The following is a 26767-nucleotide window of genomic DNA, read 5'->3' as shown; positions in this document are numbered from 1 at the left end:
GGGAAGAGAAAGGGGGAGGGGACAAGGAGAGGGAGGGGGGAGGAGGAGGGAGAAAGGGTGGGAGAGGGGGGCGGGAGAGGCTAAGAAAGTCCTTCCGTCAAATGCAACAAACTGAATGGATGCATTTATCTCTGTCCTGCCCAAGACAATGGGTAGGAGAGGAGAGCAGACAAAAGTGGAAAGCAGATGGCCGAATGGGAACAGACTTAGCAGAGTGAACCTAGGAAAGAGTCTGGATTTGGAGGCACCACACACTTGTCAAGACTTGGCTGAGAACAGGAGGATGGGTTGACTGTCTAGAGAAGAGGCAGGCAGATCCCAGATCCTTCCCCGCCCCGAGCCTCCCCATAAACAGGACCTCCCCAACCCTGCCAGAGACAGGTTTGCTCTCTGCCGAAAATGAACAGGAGGGCGGGGCTCTAGACGGGGCCACCAGGGCACAGCTGCGGGTGAAGGTCAGACAGGGGCTAGGAAACAGGATTTCATGAACGCTCCCTTGCTTACCCCACCCCTGCCTGTGGAGGAATTAAACAGCTCAGTCCACAAGAAAAGACCCGAAGTACTGACATTTGGGGATCCCCCGACTAAACGGCCCTGTTTCTGCCAGCTCTCCCTGCGGGGAAGCCCACCTGCCAACAGGCCCCTCGCACCACCATACACAGAACAGGAAATCGGCTTTTTACTGCCACACTCTCAAATGTGAATGCAAGGCCAGAATCCCCAGCCATTTAAAGAAAGCCTCTAACAGGAGGTGCAGAGATAGAAATAAGTGGGGGAGAAAAAAAAGAAATCCGAGACAATGCAGGGAGCAGAAGAAAACTTCCAAATAAAACAAAAACTACTCTGGGGGAGATAAAAGCTATTGCAATCCTAAAACAGGAACATTTACAGACTACTGAAAAACACTCCTGGAAATAAAAAATAAGAATATAAATTAAAAACTCAAGAGAGACGAGTTTTTAAGGACTTCTTGAGTTTTTAAAGTACATACATGAATCATTTTGATAGTATAAATTTTTCTAAATTAAGGAAGGTACAGATCAATGGAAGCTCAGAGAGTCCAGAAATAGTCACATATATATGGAGAACTGATTTTCCACAAAGGCTCAAAGACAATTCTGTACAGAAAGAAAGGTCTTTTCAACAAGTGGTGCCAGAACAACTGGATGGCCACATGCAAGGAAAATGAAATCCAATCTGTACCTTGCACCCTATACAAAAATTAACTCAAGTGGGTCATAATAAAAAGCCTAAAACGACATGACTTCTAATAGAAAACATGGGAGAGAATCTTTGTGACCTTGGGATGGGCAAAGATACCACATCAGAAACACATTCCAATTTTTTTTAAAGTTGATAAATTGGACTTCATCAAAGCTTAAGCTTCTGGTCTTTGAAAGACCCTGTTAAGAGAATAAAAAAGACAAACCACAAATTGGGAGACAATATTTGCAAAAAGCGTATATCTGGTAAAAGACCTATTTCCAGAATATATAAAGAACTCTGAAAACTCAGTATTGAGAAAACAAACCACCCATTAAAAAACAAAACAGGTAAGTGATTTGAACAGACGCTACACAAAAAGATAAAAAGACTGCAAAACAAGTGCATGAAAAGATGCTCAACATCACTAGTCACTAGAGAAGTGCAAACTAAAACGACAATGAGATGCCACTCCATCATTACTAGAATGGCTGCTACTTAAAAGACTGCGCCACATGCAAGGATGTGGAGCAACTAAAACTTCATACGCTGCTGGTGGGAATGTAAAATGGCACAACTACTTTGGAAAACAGTTTGGAAGTTTCTTAAAATTTCAAAACATAAACCCACCATATGATCCACTCAGCCCACTCCTAAGTGCTTACCCAAGAGCAGTGAAGGCATCTGTCCACACAAAGACAGGTGCATGAATGTTCGTCCCAGCTGTATTTATAATGGCCCCAAACTAGAGATGACCCAGTGTTTCTCAACAAGTGAATGAATAAACTGTGAAACAGCCATACAAAGACTACCACTCAGCAACAAAAAAGGATGAACTATTGATACAAACAACATGGATGAATCAAAAAATAATCATTCTGAGTGAAAAAAGCCAGACATGGTTCTGTTTGCGTAACATTATACAGAGTAATTTAAAGTAAAGGAACAATGCAAACTTACATTTGCATGACAGCAAGCAGATCAGCGGTTGCCTAGGGATGGGGTGATGGGGGGGGGCGCATGGGAGAGGGGGCTTATCAAGGAGTAAAGGCTACGTCTGCTACCTTGATTGTAGTGGTGGTTTCACAGGTGTATACATATGTCAAAATTTATCAAGTTGTACACTTTAAATATGTGCAGTGTGTTGTATGTCAACTATACCACATTTCAAAAAAAAAAGGCAAGGGCTTTGGACTGGATAAACATGGATTCAAATACTGACTCTGGTCAATAACTATGTAAACTTGATCAGATTGCTTAATGTCTTGGTCTTTTATCTTTCATCTGAAATAAGTCCCTTCACTAGATTGTTGGGAGGACTAAATGACATTCTAGGGAAAGCCTTTGGCGTATCGTTAGGACACAATAAACAGTACCAATCCATTGTCATTATTGTTGTATAACTACTACTATTCCTATCACTATGACAGCGCCTGGTAAAGAAGGTTCCCAGTAGGAGCTCCAAAACACCAGACCCCTCCCCTGCCTTGGCCATCTGTGTGCACAGCCCAGGGGGCCACAGTGAGGCCTCGGGCGACCTGATGCTTCTAGTTTTCACAAGGCTTCCGGGCTCCTTATCTCAGAGCAGCCTCACCAGGATGCAGTCAGGTCATAAGTCAAGTCTTGTAACAGTCCCGCCTCACTATACACCCGGCTCCATCTGAGAGGCAAGGCTCGCCTCCTAGGATCACACAGCTGTCTGCACCCAGGCTGCAGCTACAGGGCAGCTCTCCTGGCTGCCAGGCTGTGCCCGATGGTGGGGAGACAGGCACGCTCTCCAGCTCGCGAGCACATGACCGCCAGTCTGGCTCGGCGGTATCCTCCAGAAGTCACCTGGTCCATGCCCCTGCTTCTGGGCCCTACAATTCCCAAACTCAGGACAAGGAGGGCATCTCATTCACGTCCTTTTATGCATTGGCGACCACTCCTTTTGGTTCCAAGTCTGGGCTGCCCAGAGCCAGCCCTGGTAGGGCTCCTTTTCTCCCTCTGTCCCACTCAAAATACACAGCAATGCTTACCAAAGGATTAATGGTGAATTGGGAGTTTCAGCTGCTGCATTTAATTTAGCTGATGTGTCCGGTACACACTCTCCCCAGCCTTACAGGGTACCAAGCCCATTTTAAGTAAAACCAATAAATAAGTCTTAATTCTGGGCTGACGTTACCATAAACATGCTCTGCTGCAGAAAAGGGTCTATGTATGACCCAGGGGGCTTATCAAGGAGTAAAGGCTACGTCTGCTACCTTGATTGTAGTGGTGGTTTCACAGGTGTATACATATGTCAAAATTTATCAAGTTGTACACTTTAAATATGTGCAGTGTGTTGTATGTCAACTATACCACATTTCAAAAAAAAAAGGCAAGGGCTTTGGACTGGATAAACATGGATTCAAATACTGACTCTGGTCAATAACTATGTAAACTTGATCAGATTGCTTAATGTCTTGGTCTTTTATCTTTCATCTGAAATAAGTCCCTTCACTAGATTGTTGGGAGGACTAAATGACATTCTAGGGAAAGCCTTTGGCGTATCGTTAGGACACAATAAACAGTACCAATCCATTGTCATTATTGTTGTATAACTACTACTATTCCTATCACTATGACAGCGCCTGGTAAAGAAGGTTCCCAGTAGGAGCTCCAAAACACCAGACCCCTCCCCTGCCTTGGCCATCTGTGTGCACAGCCCAGGGGGCCACAGTGAGGCCTCGGGCGACCTGATGCTTCTAGTTTTCACAAGGCTTCCGGGCTCCTTATCTCAGAGCAGCCTCACCAGGATGCAGTCAGGTCATAAGTCAAGTCTTGTAACAGTCCCGCCTCACTATACACCCGGCTCCATCTGAGAGGCAAGGCTCGCCTCCTAGGATCACACAGCTGTCTGCACCCAGGCTGCAGCTACAGGGCAGCTCTCCTGGCTGCCAGGCTGTGCCCGATGGTGGGGAGACAGGCACGCTCTCCAGCTCGCGAGCACATGACCGCCAGTCTGGCTCGGCGGTATCCTCCAGAAGTCACCTGGTCCATGCCCCTGCTTCTGGGCCCTACAATTCCCAAACTCAGGACAAGGAGGGCATCTCATTCACGTCCTTTTATGCATTGGCGACCACTCCTTTTGGTTCCAAGTCTGGGCTGCCCAGAGCCAGCCCTGGTAGGGCTCCTTTTCTCCCTCTGTCCCACTCAAAATACACAGCAATGCTTACCAAAGGATTAATGGTGAATTGGGAGTTTCAGCTGCTGCATTTAATTTAGCTGATGTGTCCGGTACACACTCTCCCCAGCCTTACAGGGTACCAAGCCCATTTTAAGTAAAACCAATAAATAAGTCTTAATTCTGGGCTGACGTTACCATAAACATGCTCTGCTGCAGAAAAGGGTCTATGTATGACCCACCCCTCTCCCTGACCCAGCCCTTCCTCGTCGTAACCCAAGACCAGCTGCTGGGGCTAAGAGCACAGTCCCAGGCATCCGCCTCTGGGCTGAGGTCTCGCCCCACACCCAGTGGCTTCCTGATGACAGTCCCCCCCAAAAGCCTTTCTCCAGCAACCCTCTCAAGCTCCTCTGACAGAGGTTTTATTCCTTAAATATATTCTTCACCAGCAGAACCATTTCTTGCAGCAGGAACTTAGGTTTCCTCTCATTGGCTCCAAGTGGGACCTGTAAAGTATCCCAAAATGGTGGTGGGAGCCACAGCCAAGGACATGGACATGCCAGGGTCCAGAGCTGCTGGTGAGGTGATGCCCCCAGCACACTCGGGGCGGAGAGGCAGGGCCAGGGCCCACAGGCCACTCACGTCCCCATGACCAGGGATCTCTGACCCACAGCCATCTGGGGGCTGACATGAAATACCAGTGGACTTGGACATGGGGGTTGGGGAGAAGATTGGGAGCAGAGCACATAAGCTCCAGAAACTTACCGGGATATATTCACAGTACAAACTGTGCGCCGGGCACACTGCTACGATGTGAGAGTACAAAAATGGCTCAACCTCAGTGTATCCCACCTTCACTGAGCTCAGAGAACCTAAGGGGCTTGCCCAAAATCATATAACTTGTACAAGAGCAGGGCCAGAATTCAAGCCCAGACCAGTGCTGAGAAAAGGAGGGTGAGAGGGAAAGGTAAACAGTGCTTTTTCTGCTGTTCTGTGCTGCATCCCTACCAGGGAAACTGACTTCTTACCCGTCATCAAAGAGTTACCGAACACCTACCAAATCCCAGACACTGTTCTGGTTACCTGAGCCGAAGAAGTGAACAGAAAGTAAATTTGTTAATACAATCGTATTTCTGTTGAAACCCATTTTACTTAAAACACACACACTACTATACTTTCTAGCTTCTTCCAGAGACCAGCTTTCTTTTTCGACTTGCTCAATGAGTAGTACTAGTTCCATTGGTTCCATCTGGCCTTTAAGCGCCAGCGTCTGCTCTCAGATCTCCCACTCTGCCTCTCCTTCACACGCAAGAATCAGAATGTGCCTTTCTCTCTTCCATGCCAAGGACAGCCCAGTACAACTGTTTGACAGAGTATCAAATATGAAAGCCCTGAAAACGCTCCTGCCGAGAGGGCCACTGGATTTGGGGGTTCACCTAGGATCCTCACGCTTTGGTCAACACAGCGAAAACCAAAGCATCCTTTGTTCCAGGCAGAAGTACCGCACGGGGGTCACGTGTCAAGTCGCAAGGTTGCAGGTGACAAACCACGGAGGCCTGACATTCAGGGAACAAAATGTCCTGGTCAGCTAAGCTCTGGCTAAGTGTCTGCCTGAAAACCTCCTCTGGAGAACTACAGACAGCTGGGACATGAGGGCCTTGAGAGCATCTTGACCAATCCCTTCCTTCTGTGGTTGAGGAAACAGACTGATAGATTAAGCACCTCAAGGTCACCCAGCAAATGAACACAGAGCGAGAAGGCGGCCTCCCAGCTGCTATCTCACTGTAGCCAGGCCTCGCCACCAATGAAGTCTGAGAAACGTGTGTGAGTCCACACTGTCCCCCGCGGTAAGCTGAGTGCAACAAAACATAATTTTGTCTTTGTTGTACTGAATCTTAAGTTGCCCGAAGTTCTGACTCTTCAGGATGGAAGAAAAAAAAGGACTCTCGGTGGAGGATGTGTACTGATTCCTGTCCCATCACTGCAACTTTCTGAGGTTTGAAGTTATATTAAAATAAACCATTACAAACAAGAAGAAATTGAGCTGTGCACTGAATATACGATTCCCCAGACCCTTTCAAAGTTTTCTTTGTTAGAGTTTAAATAAAAAGCGACATTTCCAACATCGGCCCCTTCTTGTCATCTGGCGCCACAAAGGAGGAACCAGACCGGGGGAGGGGGGCGATCCGGATAACTGAGGTTCGGTTGTTAAGCCCTGCTACAGTGACCACATGCCCCAGCCCAGTTTCATAAGTGTCCTCAGCAAGTTCTGTTAAATATGCTAAGCACGTTTTTAAGGTTCCAGTTTAGATTGGCCTGCGAGGAGCCGAAAGCAGGATTTCACAACTCCCGATAGCAGTCACTGAACCACTTCACCAAGAACCACCCAATTCCCATCCGAACTTGCCGATGGATAATATCCGGTGCTTCAGGCTGCCAAACTGGGGGACACCCCATAAAATGCCAGACTCAAGCCCCCCTGTGCTGTGCTCCAGACCAGCAGCTGGCTCTCACTCCTCCCCACTGGACTGAGTCTCCCCTCCCCTCGAGAGCTTTCCAGAGCAGTTGGCTCAGGTCTTGACAAGTGCTCCAAGCAGATGGGGCCCGAGTGTGAGCCCCAGAGGTGGCAGGAGCCCCCTGGGCAGACCCTGGAAGGAAGAAGCCATGGAACACTTCATCCTGCCCTCTGCAGGGGGGCTGAACCCCACAGGAAACCCATCATCTGGACCTCAGGGCGTCTTTCCTCCCCCCAGGGGGCCAGGGATGTGCAGAGTGTGTACGTCCTAGGAAAGAAGGAGGCTGATTGGGAGAAAGTTTGGCTTAATCATAATCATCTGTAAAGCACACGTACACCAAGAAACTTTCAACAGTGGGCTATGAGTAAGGCGAGCCCCCACCACCACCACCCTCCCCCGTTGCTCAACCTCAGCTCTCCTGACATTTGGGAACAGATAATTCTATGTTGGGGGTAGGGGAGTAGCAGCCGTCCTGTGCATCGTAGGTTATATAGCATCTCTGGCCTGTACCCACTAGATGCCAGTAGCACCCCCTGCCAGCTGTGATAACCAAAATTGTCTCCAGATATTGCCAAAGGTCCCCTAGGGAGCCAAGTCACTCCCCTAGACCCCTTGAGAACCCGTGGGTTAAGGAAGTGCTCTGGACGTGGGCACAGGTTGGGGAAAACAGAAGGAATTTGTACCTCAGAGCAGGTGTTTATCTGGCACTTCTCACTCATTATCTCACTGGATACAGGGATCCCGGAGGGTGGGTCTCCTCGCTCCCATTTTACAGGTGAAGGATTCATGTGATGTTGAGTGACTTGCCTAACGTTGCCCAGATGGGCAAGAAGCAGTGCCCTATTTTGTAACCTGGGTGTGATACCCCAAACCCAGCTGCCCATGTCTGCAAAGCACAGTGATCATTCTGTTTGAACCAGAGATTCTCCTTGGGCTCTGGTGAAACCATGGTCATGGTACCCCCTTCCCTTCCCCCTCACCCATACAAAGAAAGTAGTTAAATCTTGAAGGAGGAAGAGGGGGAGAAGGAAGACAAGGAGGAGGAAAGGGAGTGTTTCATTTGAGCACTTTCTATTTCACAGCTTTGGTGTTCATAAACTTTTTCTTCTCCAAGAACCAACTTGATGGGGATCGCTTCTTCTCGAGTGTCGGCAGAACACAGAGGTTTCAAGTTGAAAAGGGAAGATGTGAATCTAGGTGTGTTTAGATATCTCTGCTCATTCTACTGGGTGATTCTGGCCTCCTGTGGTCCTGGCCTCTGCAGCAGGGCTGTTCACACGGCCGGCACTTAGAGGTTCCCTGTTTCCAAACTGCTTTGGGGAAACGGATTAATTTGTATTTTCAATTTGGGGGAAAAGAAAATAAAATGGCAGGCTGAAGCCCCCAGGACAGAAGCATGCAGGAAGAAAGGATTCCTTCTCTCTCTGACAACGTGACACTCCGTGAGCAGTCAGGGAAAGATATTTACCAGCCTCAAAAGTCTAACTTTGGAGGGAAAAGTAAAAAGAGAAAAGAAGAGCTTTTGGAGAGTATTAGATCATTATCTCGGCTTAGACCCTTTTTTTCTGAAGAAGAGAAAAAAACTGGGGCTTGAACTACAGATCTCAACCTTCCACTAATAAATGCCTTAAGACTGAGAAATGTCTTTGATCTCTTAAAAAATAAAAAGGCAGGGCTCCAAAAAGTCACCTCCCCTGACAACTGCTATTTCTCTTGTCTTATCTGCCAGTGAACTTCAGTATTAGCTCACTTCACTAAACAAACAATTCTTTTTACAGGACTCTTAGTCATTCTGTTTTTCACTTTCTTCCAGCAGAAACCATTAAGGTCTGAGTATCCTCTCCGGGGCTGTCTTTTCCCAGACCCAGTTCCCAGCCTCCCACCTCCTGCCCCATCAGGTTTGCATGAACCGAGCCCGTGAATCACTTCCTGTGGGCAGACTGCACGTTTGGGGCTGGGATTTTCTTTCCTCTTTTTTTTGGAGAAGATTCTCACAGACAGTTGGGCTCAAACGAGTGGAACCAGGCAATGATGATGATCACTGGCTGCCTCATCCTATCAAAACAAATCAAAGTTTCCAAAGACTTATAGAAAATGTCAGGCGGGTGTTCGTGACTAGGGGAGTTGGGGGCGGGGGGAGAGGTGAAGAGGGCAAATGAGGAGGTTTTGTGTTAATTGCTCAGTTTTGACTTCCTTAATTATGAGTCACTGTGGCCAGAGAGATAAAACAATGTCACAAATGCTACAGAGCATGCAAGCAAAGGGTCAACCTGGCAACTTTCTGTGACTTTCGAACTGAGAGGTAAGGCTTCTGGAAGCGCTCACTCAAGCTCCAAGTTTACGACCATTCCTAGTGAAATGCCACACAATATGGGTTAGGAAAGGAACATTCCAGCATTTCAGCCTTAACCACATTTCCCTATTTTTAAAAGAGGCCCCAAAGCCTTTAGAATCCTCAAACCTTTCAGGGCAGCCACTGCGGGGGAGGTGGAAGCAAGCGAGGGGTGGGAAATGACCACATTTCTAGAAGAAGTGAGTTGAAGGACCATGGTGGGAAATGACCACATTTCTAGAAGAAGTGAGTTGAAGGACCATGAAGTTACACAGCTACCTTTGTAAGCGGAAAAGACAGCGTTTGCAGGACACCGAACTCTAACATGCCACAGACACTCTGCTTCTCTCTGGACCAAAGCTTTACAAGCTTACATAAGCAGTTTCCATCTAACCCGTAACAAAGAACGGGTGTCCTGTATACTCTGGGCATCACTATCCTGAGGACACTGAAGCAATCAGCATTCCTTTCAGTCTAAGGGGACAGACTTCCTATTGTCCTTAAACAAAAGGTTCTGGTTCATCGGGGGCAACTGCACCTAAGACAGCAAAGAACCCCTATGGGCAGGAAGGTGGGGATTCCAAATAAACAAGGGAAGACTTAGAACTTACAAGTCAGGGTGGCAACTGCCTGCTGCTTAAGCTGGCCTCATCCACTAAATGGCTCTGGGCTAAAAGCTACAGCCCGCCCAAGCAGCTCCACTCAGGAGCACAGAAAAGCTTCCAGGTGAAGCTCCCTCCCCTGGGTCCACTCACAACACTCACAATTCCCTCCCATACGCAGCACACCGAAGTCCCAGCCAAGTACCCACAGAGTACCCACCCACCCACCGCCCATCAGACCCCCACTTCCCAAACAGCGCAGATATCTGGAGGCCTGTTTTACAGGTATGGAAATTCACAATGCTTAACTGGCTCAAGTAGCAGAGGTAACACACTGCAGCCACAGCACCTGAGCATGGGGCTTCCGCATCCCCAAAGCCAGAGATCTTCAGCCAGCGGCGGCATGCTGAGATCGTCTGGGGGTCCAGAGGCTCCCTTCAGCCCTATGACAGGCCCAATGATGCCTCTAGCTCAAAAATTATCCCATTCTGTGGCTCTTTCTGCAGAATGACCTCTCTCTGTTCTCCCCTCTTCAAAGACGTACAGACACTACTGTCCAACACTCACCGAACTCATCACTCCTAGCACCAAAGGCCTGGGACGATTAAGTATTAATAACTTCCAGGTGTGTCTGGTTTCCCTTCCTAACTAAAACAGGAGCTCCTTGAGGGCGAGGAGACCCAACTTAACTTCCCATGGGTGGAGCACGGGGCTTGCATATTACATTTGTTCACAAGTAGGTCACGACAACGGAATTAGTCCTCTGTGCAGCAACGATCAGAAGACGGAGGCAACAAATAAAAACCTCAGGCTGCACCCCAGCCTTATGAACCCAATCAAGACATGAAGCCTTATAGTAAAGGGACCCACAGACGCACGTTACTGCCAGAAACCCAATACCAGGAATGTTCTCAAAGCAATCAGCTGGTATTGAGAGGTGCCATTAAAAACAGCAGGGGAATGACAGCCACAGGTGCCAGTTAGTTCTGCTAAAGCAGCCAGTGGCGGGGTGCAGGGAGCTGAAATGCTGGTGAATGAGGAGGTCTGCTTACTTCACTCTGCACACCGAAGAGAGACAAAGTCATCTGTGGCCAAGGTTGTAGGCAGACGCTGGACAGGAGGCTTTCCAATAAATTTACTCAACAAATATTTGTTGAATGGAGATTTTACCGGTGTTGGATTTACCAGAAGAGAAAGCATGCAGACACCTGGGGCTACCCTGGGAAGTGGGCTACCCTGGAGCGTTCGTGGTCCTTACACTGGCTGTGCTGCCGAAAAGTGAGGGGTCTCTAGGTATGGAGCATCCCATCTATAAAATGATGGGTTCAACCAATCTCTAGTGTCTCCGTGCCTTCTAGCACTGACATTCCACATACCTAATACACTAACTTGCAGCGAAAAGGAGCTTAAAAAGGGCTGTGTTTACACCTTCCCGCTCCTTGACTGCCTTTAGGCACGTAGGGCCTTGGAGGAAACAAACCTGAATCATCAATAGCAGCAGAGCCAATACATGACCAAGAAGAGGGACTACCCACTTATAAACGAAACAACACACAGCAAAGGTAAAAGAGAAAACTTCAGGACTTTCACTCTTTCTGCAGGTTAGAAGAAAACAAACCCCCCAAAGCCCAAACCTAACAGCGGTTTCAGCAAAGCAGTGGCAGTCACAGCTGTGATGCGCTAGGAAAGAATTAAATTTATATCAGACAACTGCCTGAGAGAGAAGGTGGCTTCAAACCAGAAAGGTGAGGGAGGCTGCAGAGTTGCTGACCCACAGGTCAGAGGTCGGGAAGCGGGTGCCGTGGCTCACAGACGTGGTCACATCCGTGGCTGTGGCTTGGGTGGGATTCGCCCCAGACGCGGGAGTGAACGCAGATAACCTGGTGTGGTTTGTTCCAGGCTCAGGAATCAGAGGACTTTGGAGCTGGGGGCGGGGGTGTGGCTCTAAAGGACAGCCATCTCACCGCCTCCCCCTTTTTCTCCCCACACAGGAGGAGACCGAGGCCAGGCAGAGACAGCATCTCCCCAAGGACCCTTCTGTTCCTTTTTTCTACCCCAGGAATCCATGATCCCAAAACTATCTGTGACCCAAAATGGAAAACTCAGCTGTTGGGGAATAAAGACGCTAACCCCACAGCAAAGGGCAGGGATCCCCCTCCAGGGCAGGAAGACCGCCTTCTGGCACTTCCCACCCCCCGCACAGCCAGCTGTCAGAGCCCCAGCGCCATCCCAGCCTGTCTCCCAAGGAGGCCAGGCCCATCTCCCAGGCTCTGTAAACAGCTCTGCCCTCCCCTCCCTCCTCGGCCCGAGTGCAGGACACCCCCTGCCACCGGGGCCTGGACTGTTTGGTAACAATGAAGGGAACATTAAACAAGGGTGGAAGACGGGAAGTGAATCACTGAATTCTCAAACAGGCTCCTTGGAAGGAGCAGGGCGGCGGGAGGGGCCGCAGGGGCTGGGGCCGCTTGGGGGGCCTGGTGGAGGGCGCAGGGGAAAGTTTCCCGGATGTTCTCTTCTTGCCCCACAATGCGGTGCCCTCCGGCTCTGCCTGGCTTCCTGTACCATGCAAGATCAAGTTCCTGAGTCATCCTGGCTGCTCCTAGAAGTATCCCGGGTGTTCTCTGCTCCCTGCACCAGGTGGAGATGCAGAAGGAGAGCCACTTGTGTCCACCGTTCTGTCCCCACGCCCCTTAAACAGTCTGACCCTGACACGAGGCGGATCCCAGTCTCCCAGCAGAGGGAATGGGCTTCATCTCCTCTTTCCGCTGCTCACAGCATCAATTACTTACATGGAGATGTTCCTAAAACACACGCGCGTGTGCACGCACGCACGCACACGCGTGCACACACACAGGGGACGATGTCAGGGCGTAACTGGAGACTGTATCTAAGTGAGAGAAACGTCCTCCCCTGCACCCCTCCTAGCCTGTACTGATTCCCACTCAGCCCTGGTGCCACCGCACGGCCACCTCCAGCACCCTCACTCACCTCCACTGGCCGACCACCTGCCCTGGGCCTGCACAGCACCTTCAAAGTCTGGTCTCTGCCAGAATTTTGTCCTGTTTCATTCAGCCGGTGTGTGGAGTGCTGCGGGCGCACGCACACCGCTGCTCCACACCTCTGCAGGGTGAGGCTCCAGCAGCCAATCTGTATTTACCGAGGGCCTACTATGTGCCAGGAACTTAGTGAGGACCTCAGTTTTCTTAACTTTCCAAAGGATCAAGGACTAACAGAAATAAGGAAGCACTGAAGAGTCTGTGTGCAAGAAGAGTAGGGCCAAGGGCACCCCACAGTTAGTGCACATCTGTCCTTATTTTTGCTTTCCAGGCTCTCTCTTTTCATAACTAGCTTTTCCCATACCTGCCTCACCTTCATTCCAGAGGTAACATTGATCAGTTGCTTCCTATAAGCAAGTTCTTTGCTAAGCATTTTATGTTTATATACTTTAATCCTGCTGGGCAGGGCCCCATTTCCCAAAAGAAGACAATGGAGTTCAGAGAGGTTAAGATTCTTCCACAAGGTCACACAGCGAGCAGGAGAGCAGAGTTAACCTCTGAACTCCAAACACAAAGGCCTAGGGTCTTTCCATTGTGTCAGGCTGTTGCCCTGCACGCTCACTTGCCTTGAAGGAGACACGATGGGAACAAGATGAGACCGGGAACCAGGAACCAGATTCCAGCTCTGGCTCCTCTTTGCCACCTGGGTGACCTTAAGCAAAATGTCCCATCTTCAAGGGCCAGTTTCCTCACCAGGAAAAAAAGGGCCACCTGAGAAGACTGTCAAGGGGTTCACGTGACAGACTGCACACCAAGGTCCTCCACATACTGAGAAGCGCTACACAACCGTAAGGTATCACCTAGCACCTTTCATTCGTGTGCCAGAAAATACCACCCAACAAGGCTACTGATCATCCGCCCCTGAATTTTTAAGTTATTCCTCGAACAAGCTGGTGACAAGGTCAGGAAACTGTGAGATAAGAGAACATTATAGAAACTTCATCTGAGGACAATATATGTTGTTGTTGTTGTTGTTGGTGGTGGTGGTGTTTTAAATGGTACCATCAGCTCTGAGCAGGGGCTGAGAGATTAACAATTTCCTCCCTAAGCCCACCAAAGTTCACCAAGTTTTCTTGAAACTCCCACCCTCGCAGATCATGGTAGTGAAGGTCTAAAGCAGTTGCCTGGGTTTCCCAAGTCCCAGTTCTGCTGTTAGTGACTATGTGTGAGTTACTCCTGTTCCCTGAGCCTCAGTCCTCATCTGTAAAATGGGCAGGTTAGACCAGGTATATCCAAGGTCCCTTCTCCGACAATCTGTGACTATTAATAAGAGGCTCACTGGCTTTTCTCACACGCAGAAGACTTCCTTCAGGAGAATTTCTCTGAACAATGAAGAAAGGAACACATTTCCAACTACCCAGCAATGCCATTCCGTTCCGGCTCCCGCTGGGGACTGCCCAAATGCCGGGAACTCAACTCCCATGGTCAACTCCGGCCCCACCCTGGCGTGCGTGGCTTTGTGAGGATGAGGGAATCTACAAGGTTAACTTCCTGCCTGGGCTCCACCTCCTATCACGCAATGCTCTGAGCAGGAATCACAGAACTTCGGAAACTGCAGCTCCAAGATTCCGTCCCCGTGCCTGGCCACAGAAGAATCACGGGCAGGGAAGGCATACCTGCTGTAACATTCAGCATCGGCCCCTGAGATGCTGATGGTAGGCAAGAGGGCACAGTCCTGTGTCTAAATGCACTGCAGTTCTACCCCATGTAGGATATTAGAATCTCACAAGCAAATCAGCTGCTGGCTCTGACGTGAAGTCCTTCTGTGCTCCCAAGCACCAACAGGAAACACTAAATAATTACTCATTTAATTAAGTGAAAATTCAGGGCCAATTGCATTCTACACAAATATTTGCTCTTTCAAAGCACATTTTCAAAAGAAAAAGAAAAAAGCTACTCCTCCATAAGAAACTTTTAAAACAGGGACTTCCCTGGTGGCGCAGTGGTTAAGAATCCGCCTGCCAATGCAGGGGACATGGGTTTGATCCCTGGTCCGGGAAGATCCCACATGGGGTGGAGGAACTAAGCCCGTGTGCCACAACTACTGAGCCTGTGCTCTAGAGCCCACGTGCCACAACTCCTGAGCCCACGTGCTGCAACTACTGAAGCCTGCGCTCTAGAGCCCGTGCTCCGCAACAAGAGAAGCCACCACGAGAAGCCAGCGCACCACAACAAAGAGTAGCCCCCGCTCTCCGCAACTAGAGAAAGCCCGCACGCGGCAAGGAAGACCCAACGCAGCCAAAAATAAAATAAAATAAATAAATTTATAAAAGAAAAAAAGAAACTTTTAAAACAAAAAGAAAACACAAGTGTGCAAATTCCCCTCTGACATAATATTTTACATGGATCACTTACTTCTGACAGCCTTAGCTAAAATTCTTCGCTTATTAAAACATGAAGATCAAAACTCCTATTTACATCCATACAATGAAATATTACCCAGCCGTAAAAAGGAATTCATGCTTGCAACATGCAAAAACATAGAATGTGAAAGCAAGTATGCTGTGTGAAAGAAAGCACCCCCCCGCAAAAGAGGACATCCTGAACAATTTCATTAGTATAAAATTTTATGCAATTTAAACTAACATATAGTGACAGAAAGTAGATCAGTGGTTGCCTGGGGACTGAGAGGCAGCAGGCAAACAGGAGGGGAAAAGTACAAAGGGACAGAAGGAAACTTTGATGGACATGTTCGCTATCTTGATCGTGCTGATAGTTTCATGGGTGTGTACATATGTCAAACTCATCAAATTGTACACTTTCCAGATGTGCCATTTATTGTATGTCAAGTCTATCTCAATGCAAATGTTTCTTAAAAAAACCCTCCCTAAACTCTGTGTTGGGAAAGTTATCAGCAGCCTGATTTTAAAATGTAGTAAAGCAGGCAAAGGGCCCAGACATCTATTGCTCCAACAGACTTGTGTCAGAGATGTCTCCTCTGTTCATTGCATGACAAACTGAAAAGAGCCAATGTTGACACATGAAAGCATAAGGAATGCATTATGACGTTCTAAAAAGGTGTGACATACACATACACACTAAAGAGTTTGTTGAAAAAGTAGTTATGGTCTAGCCACTACATTAATGTCATAGCTATCTAGTTATTCACATAAAAATGTGTGCAGATCCATGACTGGATCACGTGAAGAGTACCACTTTGGGCTGACACGGCTCGTAACAACTGTTCATCAATGAAAAGCCTCCAGAGTATCCTAAAGCCAGTCACCAAACTTCAAGGTGGCGTTGGAAAATAAATTGTACACAGAGACCCCCACCCCTTCTGCAGTGGTGCGGGGACTGGGGCGCAGGGTGTGGTGTGGCCAGGAATGATCCATTGAGCAAAGGGACATGCCAGGGAAATGAGGTGGTGTTCAAACGCAGGCGCAAACTGCTGGGTGTGCCGCAAGCCGAGCTCCCTCCTGCACACGGACTCACATCTCTGTGTTCGTGATCAACGTGGCGGGCCCACCTGGTGAACTTCAGGGGTCCTTTCATCAGCATCACAAGACTATCTTGTATGTTTTTTTTTAAAATCTCCTTTAAATTTTGAGGTCACTACAGCTTCGCTGTAATCTAGCACAGTGGTTTTCAAATGTCTTAAGATGTCGGCAACCCTACAGGCACTCAGGCCTCCAGACTCCCCATTCCAGCCTCCGATTCCAAAACAAACCAGAGGTGAACTCTCTGTCCATCAAGAAGCCTGAGATTTGGGGGTGGGAGGGCTGTGTATCAGGGCACATGGTTTGGAAACCTCTTATCTAGGACACACTGAGCAGAAAAACACTTAGCACGCTTAAGATTGACACTGGGGGGAAGCAAAGCTGGGGGGGGGGCAACATTAACAAGGTGAAAAATAGAGTGTCGCCATTCCTGAAGGAAATTCTTTCCAACCCGTTGGTGATTTGTCCTCAAAAGTTCTGCAGAAAGACCTCGTTCATTGCCAACCCAGCCCCGGGGTCTAGTGTTTCTAGTATAATTCCACACAAACCATGGAGGCTCCATAAACGTTCACAGATGGTGATGAATTCCTACTACTGGCCAAGTGCACAGGGGAAAAAAACCTAGCTATTAAACATCTGAATGCTGATAGTCCTGAAACAATAGGGGGAAAAAAGACACGTGGAAGAATGAACACACAAAAAAGGCAATTAAAAACTGAACTGTTCCGCACAGTGGATAAGAGAACAGTGGAAGCCAACTACCTGATCTAGGACCGGGTTCCTCCTAGCCCAGCTGTGTGGCCTTGATCAAGTCACTTAAGCTCTCTGTGCCTTAGTTGCCTCAAGCCATCATGGGGGTAGGTATTATCACCCCCAATTTAAAATTCATGGTGCACGAGACCAGAAAATGCGAGTGACGTGTCACAGCCTCAAGAACGGATTCTCCCCCACCTGTGCCTCACCCCAGCCCCAGGTGAACTGCATCTGTTTTCATCAGAGTTGTACTGGCTTTTTTGGGGTGCCTGGCCCAACGTCCAGCTGCCAGAGAGTACAAATAAGCCAGTACCTGCTGGGAGCCCATCAGAAATAAGAGCCATGAACCAGAAAAAAAGAGTTTAAGGCCCAGGAGTATAGTGGGTGTGCAGGAGGCAACCTCAAGGTATCAGATTTTCTGGATAATGAAAGACCAGCTTAGAGGTCATCTAACCCGACAACCTCAGTATACAGTGCTCTATTAGAAAGTTCTGAATGTACAGGGCTGAATGCAGTCTGTCCCTCGGTGATTCCTGCTTCCTGGTCCTCGTACAATACAACCTTCGGGGACCTTGCAGAACAAGTGTCCCTAGCTGGGCTCTCTCTGCTCCAGGTCCTCATACCCAGGTCTTTCTGCAGATGAAGACCACCTCCTGCGGACTTCTGTGTTAAGCTGACACCCAATGAACTTTCCAGGGCCTGAGAACTGGACCCCAGGTTCTCCTTCCCACATTCTCTCTTGAGATTTCTCTCACTGCATCCATCCTGGTTAGAGTCCCAGGGGAGAGGTATGGACCCATAACAGCGCACGATATAAAGAATTTAATCAGCATGAGTAAGACACGGCTGTCTCAAAACATTAAACAGAAAACATGGCAGAACAGAGAAAGTGCTCTGAACATAACAGGTGCTCGATAAACATTTATTGTGCAAATGAATGCTCCACTGAAGTCAAGATGAGCTCCTCTCTCCTCTTCCCCACTTCACTCGTGGTCAATCTGGCCAACTTCCTAAGAAACTTCCCATTGCCGGAATTTGGAGACGCAGAAGACAGCCACCAATTAATTGGTCTGGGCTGGAGGTTGAAAACAGGCAGCGGCCCACAGACGCTGTGCTTGGCCTACACAGTGTTTTTTTTTACATTTTTTAATTAGTTGCCAAATTTAAAAGCTGGGAGATTTCATATGTAAATCTAAGATTTTGGGCTTTTCTTGAAAAAAAAAAAAAAAAAAAAAAAAAAACAGAAAATCTGGCAACACTTGGCTGGTGCTGTGTCACCAATGCCCCTTTAGATGGGAAATGAGTCCTCAAGTCCCACTCTGTCTTTACACCAGGTCCCAGCCTCCCCACCCTCTGCCTGTCCCTGGGAGCATCTGAGCTTGCAACTCTAGCCTGCGTTTCCAATGAGGGAAGCATCACTCCTTATAAAACAAAATGGAACCTGAAGGGCCAGGGGACTGGCCTTTGTAGGGCAATCACACAACGACTGCCCGTTTGTTTGGGATAGTTTAATTCACACCTATTGTCCTGGTGTCATTATTAATGGCATCCTCTTTCACTCTCAGAGTCCTGGTTTGGGTAACAAATTGTATGGCTGCCCGGAGCCTCTGCCAGCTCTAGACCTGCCTGGCTCACCCCAAGGATTCTGTACCCAAAGCCCAAGAAGGAAGGCCCCTTGCTCTCTATATAGCTTCCCAACCTAAAGATGTCAAACTTCCAGTGGGGTTCACGCCACAAAGAAGGCCTTCAAACACCCTGCAGAGCAGACTCAAAGCCTCATGGTGGCTTTCTCGAGGCTATGGCAGTGGCCAGGGCCAGCTCCAGAAGGTCTGCGACACTGAGTGCCAGGGAGGGCTGAGGAGGGATGGCCAGGACTACACCTGGGGCAGGCAGAGGTCGAGAGAAAGGAGAACAAAGAGAGAAAGGGGTTTAATAACAATCCCACCTCGGGGTACCATTTCTCTTGCTTGAAGTCAAACGGAGAACTAAGGCTACCCTATCCTTCGCCACCACTTTCAGTGGGGTTTAGGGAAGAAGAGAAAATGGCAGCTTTTATAGTGAGAAAAGTCATCAAGTTGTACTTATTGTGTCTTCCAGAACCTTCTACCCTCTTGGATCAAACACATTGACTTGTCAGGGCCAGCACCATGGCTTCCACCCATGCCGACAGAAAGACAGACTTACTTAACCTTTAACTGAGTGAAGTTGGGTCAAGGTTTAAAAAAAAAATCTAGTTACCCAACATTTGTGGGGTCTTTTAGTATAGGCAGGGGAGGTACCTCGCTTTAGAGGGGATGCTTGGTGAAGACATAGCCACAGGAAAGGAAGCAGGTAATGTGAGCTGCTTTTCATACCAAACAGCAACCCCCAGGCAGCTCCAGGCCCCAGGCTGCAACATTCTTAAGGATTTCCTAATACACCTCAATTAAAGCCTAAGCCAATAGGGAAGCTTTGTATTTAACCCAGAAATCAAAGTATTCCCTTCCCGATCTTTAAAGGGTTAAAGGCCAGGGAGGGAATGATTTCCCTGAGGGAGGAGGCTAGCAGACCGGCTCCCTCCTCGTAATAAAAATTTTGGCAAGAGCAGACAGTATGCAAGAGGGGAAAGGCAAGGCAGGAAATCAAGTATTGCTGTCTTGACATTTTATACGAAAACCTGACGTAACTAGATATCACAAGGCATCTGAGGCTTATTTTTTTTTCCCCTAATGTGAGCAAACAGAAGAAAATCTGGTTCTTAAAATCCTTAAGGTCCATGTGAACTTAGATCCCTAATCCTCTTCTTTTCCAAAGTGGGCACATCACTTAAGAATCGCTGCAGCCGAAATCTGTTTTTAAGTTTCCTTTGGTTGCTGCCTCAGATACACCCAAGCCCATTTTATTGGGCAACAGAGAGCTAACATAAGGCACAAGCTGCGTCTAAACGGGTTCCCAACACTTCAGTCTCTCAAGTAGACACAGAGAAGGGCTTTTGCTTTGAAGTGGGCAGGGAATCATCTACAGTTGCTTAAACACTGATCAAATTCTACAAAAAGGATAAAGAGAAAACACATCAAAAGAAATGGTATTTTACATTTTCCCTGATCAAGTCAGCCAACAGCTTTGGTTTGGAGGGTTAATAGGATGGAGTTTTAACATCTTGTAGGGAGGGGAAGAGTTGAAGGGTATTTATGAATTCTCTGCTGGCCTTTGGCCAGAGCTGCTTTTATTGATCTAGACAAACACAAATTATGATGCCTGACATGACTTGTATATACAAATGGCCATTTGAAAACAGTCACAGACCTAATTGAAGGAGACGGCAAGAAATCAAAGGCAGGCCAGAAGGAGGGACAGAAATACCCAGATCCACAGAGCAGCATTCCAGCTGCCTGAAGAAGCTGAGCAGGGGCTTTTCCTTTGAGGGGAGGTGGATGTTTACCTATCCAGAGGAGTTCAGCTCCCCCTGGGTGCAACTGTCCCGGGGAGCACTCAGAGCAGCCATGACTGGAAAGAACGAATAGCAACCCTCGCCAGCAGGCTCCCCGCAAGTTCTGCCGCAGTGGTTGCTCGGCCCTGATGTCAGGCGGGGCAGCCGGGGCCCAGGGGCCCAGGGACCGGAACCCAGCAGAGGGCCATGAGCAATGCCTCTGCTTCAACCATGCAGGGGGTTTGCTGCAGGAACAGTGGCTTCCTGACACCCTGAGCATCCACAACCCTACCCAGAGAAGGATAAAGCTGAAAGACTTCTAACAGCTCTCCAGCCAGCAACCCTGCAGACCGATGGGGAGACCAGCCCATAGAGGAGATTTAGAAGGGACCTGTCCCGGTGTGGCGCTCCTGAGCCCCAGACACTGTGCTACCCGGCATAGCAGGCTGGAGCTGCCCCTTCTGAGCAAGCAATAGGTGTTAGTGAACTTGGGAGGTCACAGGGTGGAAAGCAGGGAATCTGGTGATGGAGACAACACAGCCCTTCCTAGGAGACGTCTGACCCCTAATAGCTCCCATTTTCTCTGTTGCTAAGAGGAAAGCTCCGCCAACACCCAGAAAGGAGAAATCCAGAGGGAGAATCATCCAAGTTTGTTTCGAACTTTTTAAGAAAGAAGACATTTTAACCTGTCATTCTCATCCCCACAGGCATTCTGACCACATGACCACAAGAAATTAGACTTGAGAGAAGTAATCAATCCCAAACAAAACTGGTAATGGCTATCATCACACACCATAAACATTTTGTTGAAGGTAAAAAGTGTACTGGCAACATTGAAACACTGCAAAAATCAACCCAGGAGAAAAAATAGACCCCAGAGAAAAAAGGTCAGCACAAAATAAAACTGGAAGCAGCTAAAACTCCAGACAATGAAAGTCACTGAGGAGGGACTTCCCTGGTGGCGCACTGGTTAAGAGTCCGCCTGGCAATGCAGGGGACACGGCTTCGAGCCCTGGTCCGGGAAGATCCCACATGCTACAAAGCAACTAAGCCCGTGCACCACAACTACTGAGCCTGCGCTCTAGAGCCCACATGCCACAACTACTGAGCCCGTGAGTCACAACTACTGAGGCCGTGTGCCACAACTACTGAAGCCTGCGTACCTAGAGCCCGTGCTCCGCAACAAGAGAAGCCACTGCAATGAGAAGCCACGCACCGCAACAAAGAGTAGCCCCTGATCGCCACAACTAGAGAAAGCCTGCTCGCAGCAACGAAAACCCAACGGAGCCAAAAATATATATATAAAACTAAAAAATCCTTTAAAAAAAGAAAGTCACTGACTAAAAACTGATGGACAAAAATCCAATAACTCACATATGCAAAATTTTACCCAGGAAAACTGGACTTCGTGGCAATAATGGCACAAAAACAAAATTCCAAAATGGCAGAAGCTAAAATCGGTACCAATGGCACTGCACAAAGAACAGATGTGAACGAAAATAATTTCAGTTTAAAAAACAAAAAAGGAAGAAGTCAGGAACAGTTTAACTACCATACACAGAAAACAGCCAAGGTATTAAAATGACTTACATATCCAGTTTAAAATGCTAAAACAAAAAATGTCCTAGGCTTTTTCAGGAAAGGTGGTCAAAGGTCCAGCCTGGGAAAACCCCTGGTCTGTGGCTGCCTCCCAGTTCCCTTGAAGAGGGACCAGGACCCCTCCCCTTTGCTGGACACTTGTCATCATGCCTGGATCAGGGCCAGGTACCAGAGAGGATCCGACCACAGCATGAAGAGCAGACATGGTAGAAAAAACATCTTCAGCCACCAGGAGATGGCCTTCTGGTCCCAACCAGGCCACTGACCTGACCTTAGGCAGGTGACTGCTTCTCTCACCTTGGTGACACACACCCTATTGTAAAATGGAGGATGGACCACTGCTTGCTAGGAAACCCTGAAGCCATGGTGCTGGCCCTACTTGGGGGACCCGGTGACTTCCAGTTTTCTACCCTGGCTGAGGAGGGTAAAGAATGGAGAAGAAAACATTTCTGTGGGGCGGAGGTCAGGGGGGAGGAGGGCAGTGAGCGTTTTCCTCTTTACTTCTGTGTTCCAGATTCTCTACAATAAGCATACATTACAGCTGTGATGGGGCAGGAGGTTGGGCGAGCATTAAAGAAAAAAAGCCAAAACACCTGCTCTAAGAATAACCGACTCCGGAATGTATTTACTCACATGAAAGGTCCAGATGACCCTGGGAGCTCCAGATGGCACAAGCTCGATTTTATTTGCAATTAAGCATGGGGGCAGGGTCAAGTTTTAAATCCAAGGCAATGGATTTATAATTTTGGAATTTTATATAAATATCAATTGGGGAGCGGGTGGATTTGCTCTATCAACTTGCTGCCCTGGCCTTGGGTATTCAGGCTTCTTCCCCCAAATGCTGATCATTTTGTGGTTCAAACACATTCCAATGGAATTACTTGGCTTTACAAACAATACACTACAAAATCCTGGCTGGGAAGGACACACACCAAGTTCAAGAGAGTAAATACCTGTGAGAAGGGAGGAAGAAGAATGGGAAGGGGGTGGGATAACAGGAGGCCTTCAACAGAGTATTTAAGGGATTTTTTTTTTTTTTTAGTAAAGAAATAAGACATTACAGATATCTGAAGTAAATATGGAAAAATATTAACACTTGTTATATCCGGTGGAAGGTCCATGGGCAAGTTATAATTTACCTGTAACTTGTATGTTTCCAATTTTTATAATACAGTGAAAACACACTCACAAAACACCAACAATAGACCAAGGCTAGGAACTGCTTCTGGCGGCTTGGCGAGGGTGTCTGAATCAGCACACAGCCAGCTGAAAAAATCAAAGTTCAAAGTCCTCTGGTATGTAAACACTCAGGAAATTCTTGGCCTGAGAGTATATACACAACATATTAATTTGTCTCTGCCTTCTAAAATTTTTGTTATCATAGGAAAAAAAAAAGTTTTGTTTTCTTTTTTAAACAAATGAGTGGAAGGGAAAATGAAAACTATTATTTAGAGACGTCCTATTTGGTACCAGGTACTTTGCAAGAAGTTTGGGGTATCAGCTCATCTAATCTTAACAACAAAGAAGGGTGTTGTGACCCCTTCCTTTCCCAGAGAAGGAAACTGAACTTTTTTTTTTGTTTTTAAAGGAGTTGATTTCTTTTCATTTATTTATTTTTGGCTGCGTTGGGTCTTCGTTGCTGTGCGCGGGCTTTCTCTAGTTGCGGTGAGCAGGGGCTACTCTTCGTTGCGGTGCGCGGGCTTCCCATTGTGGTGGCTTCTCTTGTTGCAGAGCACGGGCTCTAGGCACGCGGGCTTCAGTAGTTGTGGCATGTGGGCTCAGTATTTGTGTCTTGCGGGCTCTAGAGCGCAGGCTCAGTAGTTGTGGCGCACGGGCTTAGTTGCTCTGCGGCATGTGGGATCTTCCCGGACCAGGGCTCGAACCCACGCCCCCTGCATTGGCAGGCCGATTCTTAACCACTGCGCCACCAGGGAAGCCCGAAACTGAACTTCTAAGGAGGCAACCACTGGCCCAAGCAGGCCTTCAGCAAGGAGGGCTGAGAAAGCCAGGCTGGGCCCAGGGGTAAGAGGGACTCACTAGGGCCCATCCTTCTTACCCTCAGTTGGGGTTACCCGCAGTGAGGTCCCCCTCTCTCCCCTACCAACCCACCCCACCTGTCACCCTCACAGGGTCAGAGCCCAGATTGCCAAGCCATGGGACAAGGAACCTTCTCCCAACACAGCCCTTCCCTGCCATCTTGTCTCTGCAGTTCCAAAGCCAGGCCAGCTCCATCCCCAGCACCTCTCCATACCATGCTCCTAGGGCAGTGCCGCCTGCGACACATCTTCCCCATCAGGACACTGGAAGGTTCTGAAGGGCAGACGGCTTGGGCTCCCACCCCCTCCCCATGCTTCACAGGCTCATTAAACGTCACCTATTTAGGGACTTCCATGGTGGTGCAGTGATTAAGAATCTGTGTGCCAATGCAGGGGACATGGGTTCGAGCCCTGGTCGGGGAAGATCCCACATGCTGTGGAGCAACTAAGCCCGTGCACCGCAGCTACTGAGCCTGCGCTCTACAACTACTGAAGCCCGCGCACCTAGAGCCCGTGCTCCACAGCAAGAGAAGCCACCGCAATGAGAAGCCCGCGCACCGCAACGAAGAGCAGCCCCCGCTCGCCGCAACCAGAGAAAGCCCACGCGCAGCAACGAAGACCCAACGCGGCCAAAAGTAAATAAAATAAACTAAAAAAACCAAAACAAACAAACAAAAATCACCTCTTTAAACCTCAGTTTCCTCATCTGTAAAATAAAGTATCACGGCTCCACCTCCCACGGTGGCTGTGAAGGTTGGGTGTGATGACACACATACAGCTCTTAGAACGGGACCCGGCACAGTCACGGGCAGAGAGTTCTCACTAGCATGATGGACCTTAACAACTCCAGGTAAGTACAGTTTCTCTCGGTACCTGGGCTTCAGCTTCTTTGGGAGCAGGAGTCATACCTTTAGTGACGGCACATGCCCCACAGCACCCGGCGTCGGGGGAGGAGAGGAAGCCTGAGAGGCTGGGGCGGGGTTGAGTGTCCGCCCAGGAAAGCCGGGCACCTTGAAGGAAGGGTCCCTTCCATCCTTTACGACATCCTGTTAGCAAGGAAAACAACAAAGCAGGGACAGGGAACTCTCAGAAGTGGCTTTTCTTAGAGTTGCTCTGTCAATTCGGAGTCTGTGTGCGTAATTAACACACACGCATGCGTGCGTGGGACTGGGAGAGATGTCATCACAGGGCTTTACCTCGAAAGGGTCAGGAGGACAGCATTCAGAAAGCCTCTGGTGGCTCAATGACATCTCAAAGCCGCAGTTCATCTGAGCTTAGGGAGGCGTAGGAAGAGGTCCTGCTACAAACATCGAAACCCTGACAACACACTCCCTGCTCATTAACCACGGGCCAACTTCGCTCACAGAGCAGCAGATTCTAAAGTGCAGGGCCGGGGCTTGGCTTGGGGTGAGCTCGGGGAATAACCAGGCTCCTTCAAAGGAGGCAGAAACTACCGTGTTCTCCCTTTAACCAGTATGACATACAGTATGCAGCAGTACATCTGACCCACGTGTACAGAAGAGGGTGGCTCTGACACGATGATTCCGTTCCCCCCACTCGAACAAGGAGCGCCGCTTTAGACACGAGCCCAGCGAGGGTACGGAACACGAAAAGCTCAAGCAGACGAGCTCCCAGGAGGCAGAGGTAGCGGTGGCCAGAGCCCTGGAGCGCAGACTCTGGCCCCAGCTCTGGCCTTCCTGGCTGTGTGACTTTGGGCAAGTCGCTTACCCTCCCTGAATCTCTCAGTTGTCTCATTCAGAAAATGAGAAGGTTAGAAGAGATCATTCCAAGGATCCCTGCCAGTTTTAAAGTTGTTGGAAAGGGCTCTCTTCTGGGGAATATCTGAGTCTGTTTTGCTCTCCCAAACTCAGATTTGAGTGAAAACCAGAGCAAGTCCTGGGTGTCACACGCCTCTCCCAACACACACACCCACCTGCTTCTGCCAGTTTTGTGTGTTGGTCCCTGAAAGTCCTCCTAACTCTTTTCTAATTTGTATTAAATTACAAGGAACTGCACTTACATTCGGTTTGGGGTTCGCAAATGGAAAATACTAATGACTTTGTAAATTAATTTCAGATTTGGCTCCATAATTTCTGGCAATGAGATTATACTTTGTTTTCCTTCTCACTGTTTTTAGAGGCAAATGGAGACGCAGCCCACCCCTCCAAAAATACATTAAAATTTCCAATTAAGTTTCTTCTGAAAAAAAAAAACAGCAATATACTACTGGCATCTGGGGCAAACTCATGTTAGAGTGTGGAAGATGACAGCTATAAGCCTGGAAGAGTTCAAATGGGCTGAATGGGACATAGTTTTTCTCTGGCAAGAAGATAAGAGGTCCCGGAGGGCTTTCCCCAATCCCACCGGCAGCTCAGCAAATGCCACTGTGTTCACCCTTCCATAAAGTCAGACTGTCACAGCGGCCTGCCTGGAGGGAGGCACAGACCGTGCCAGGGAGGCCACGGTCTCCGCTACTTTGGCTGGGCTACTGCATCCTGTCCTGGGTGTGACACTGGCTGTCCCTGCCCCCATTTTACAGTTGGTAAAACTGAAGATCAGACAAGGTGGCACAAAAAGGGACTGGGAGAAGCTGGGCTTCACTTTGGGATCAGTACTGGACCCCAGTCACAGAGAGGCAGTAAGGTGCAGTGGCTGAAATGGGGCTCTGGAGAGACA

At 48.6% G+C, this 26767-nt stretch overlaps 1 protein-coding gene across 9 annotated transcripts in view; it reads right to left on the bottom strand.

The window, feature by feature from the left end:
- The window catches only part of SMAD3 (SMAD family member 3), a 118162-nt gene that overhangs the window by 27376 nt on the left and 64019 nt on the right, over positions 1-26767 (bottom strand). The window contains exon 1 of one of the 9 annotated variants that reach the window (XM_028494951.2): positions 10366-10470. The exons of the other annotated variants lie outside the window; for them this stretch is intronic. The gene's annotated coding sequence lies outside the window, so the exon portion shown is untranslated. Of the gene's footprint in view, positions 1-10365; positions 10471-26767 lie in introns of those variants that run through there. 9 annotated transcript variants of the gene reach the window in all.

Source organism: Physeter macrocephalus, chromosome 11, assembly GCF_002837175.3.
Source record: "Physeter macrocephalus isolate SW-GA chromosome 11, ASM283717v5, whole genome shotgun sequence".
NCBI classification, from domain to species: domain Eukaryota; kingdom Metazoa; phylum Chordata; class Mammalia; order Artiodactyla; family Physeteridae; genus Physeter; species Physeter macrocephalus.
Note: the sequence above shows the minus strand (reverse complement) of the source record. Positions and strands in the feature narration are given on the sequence as shown.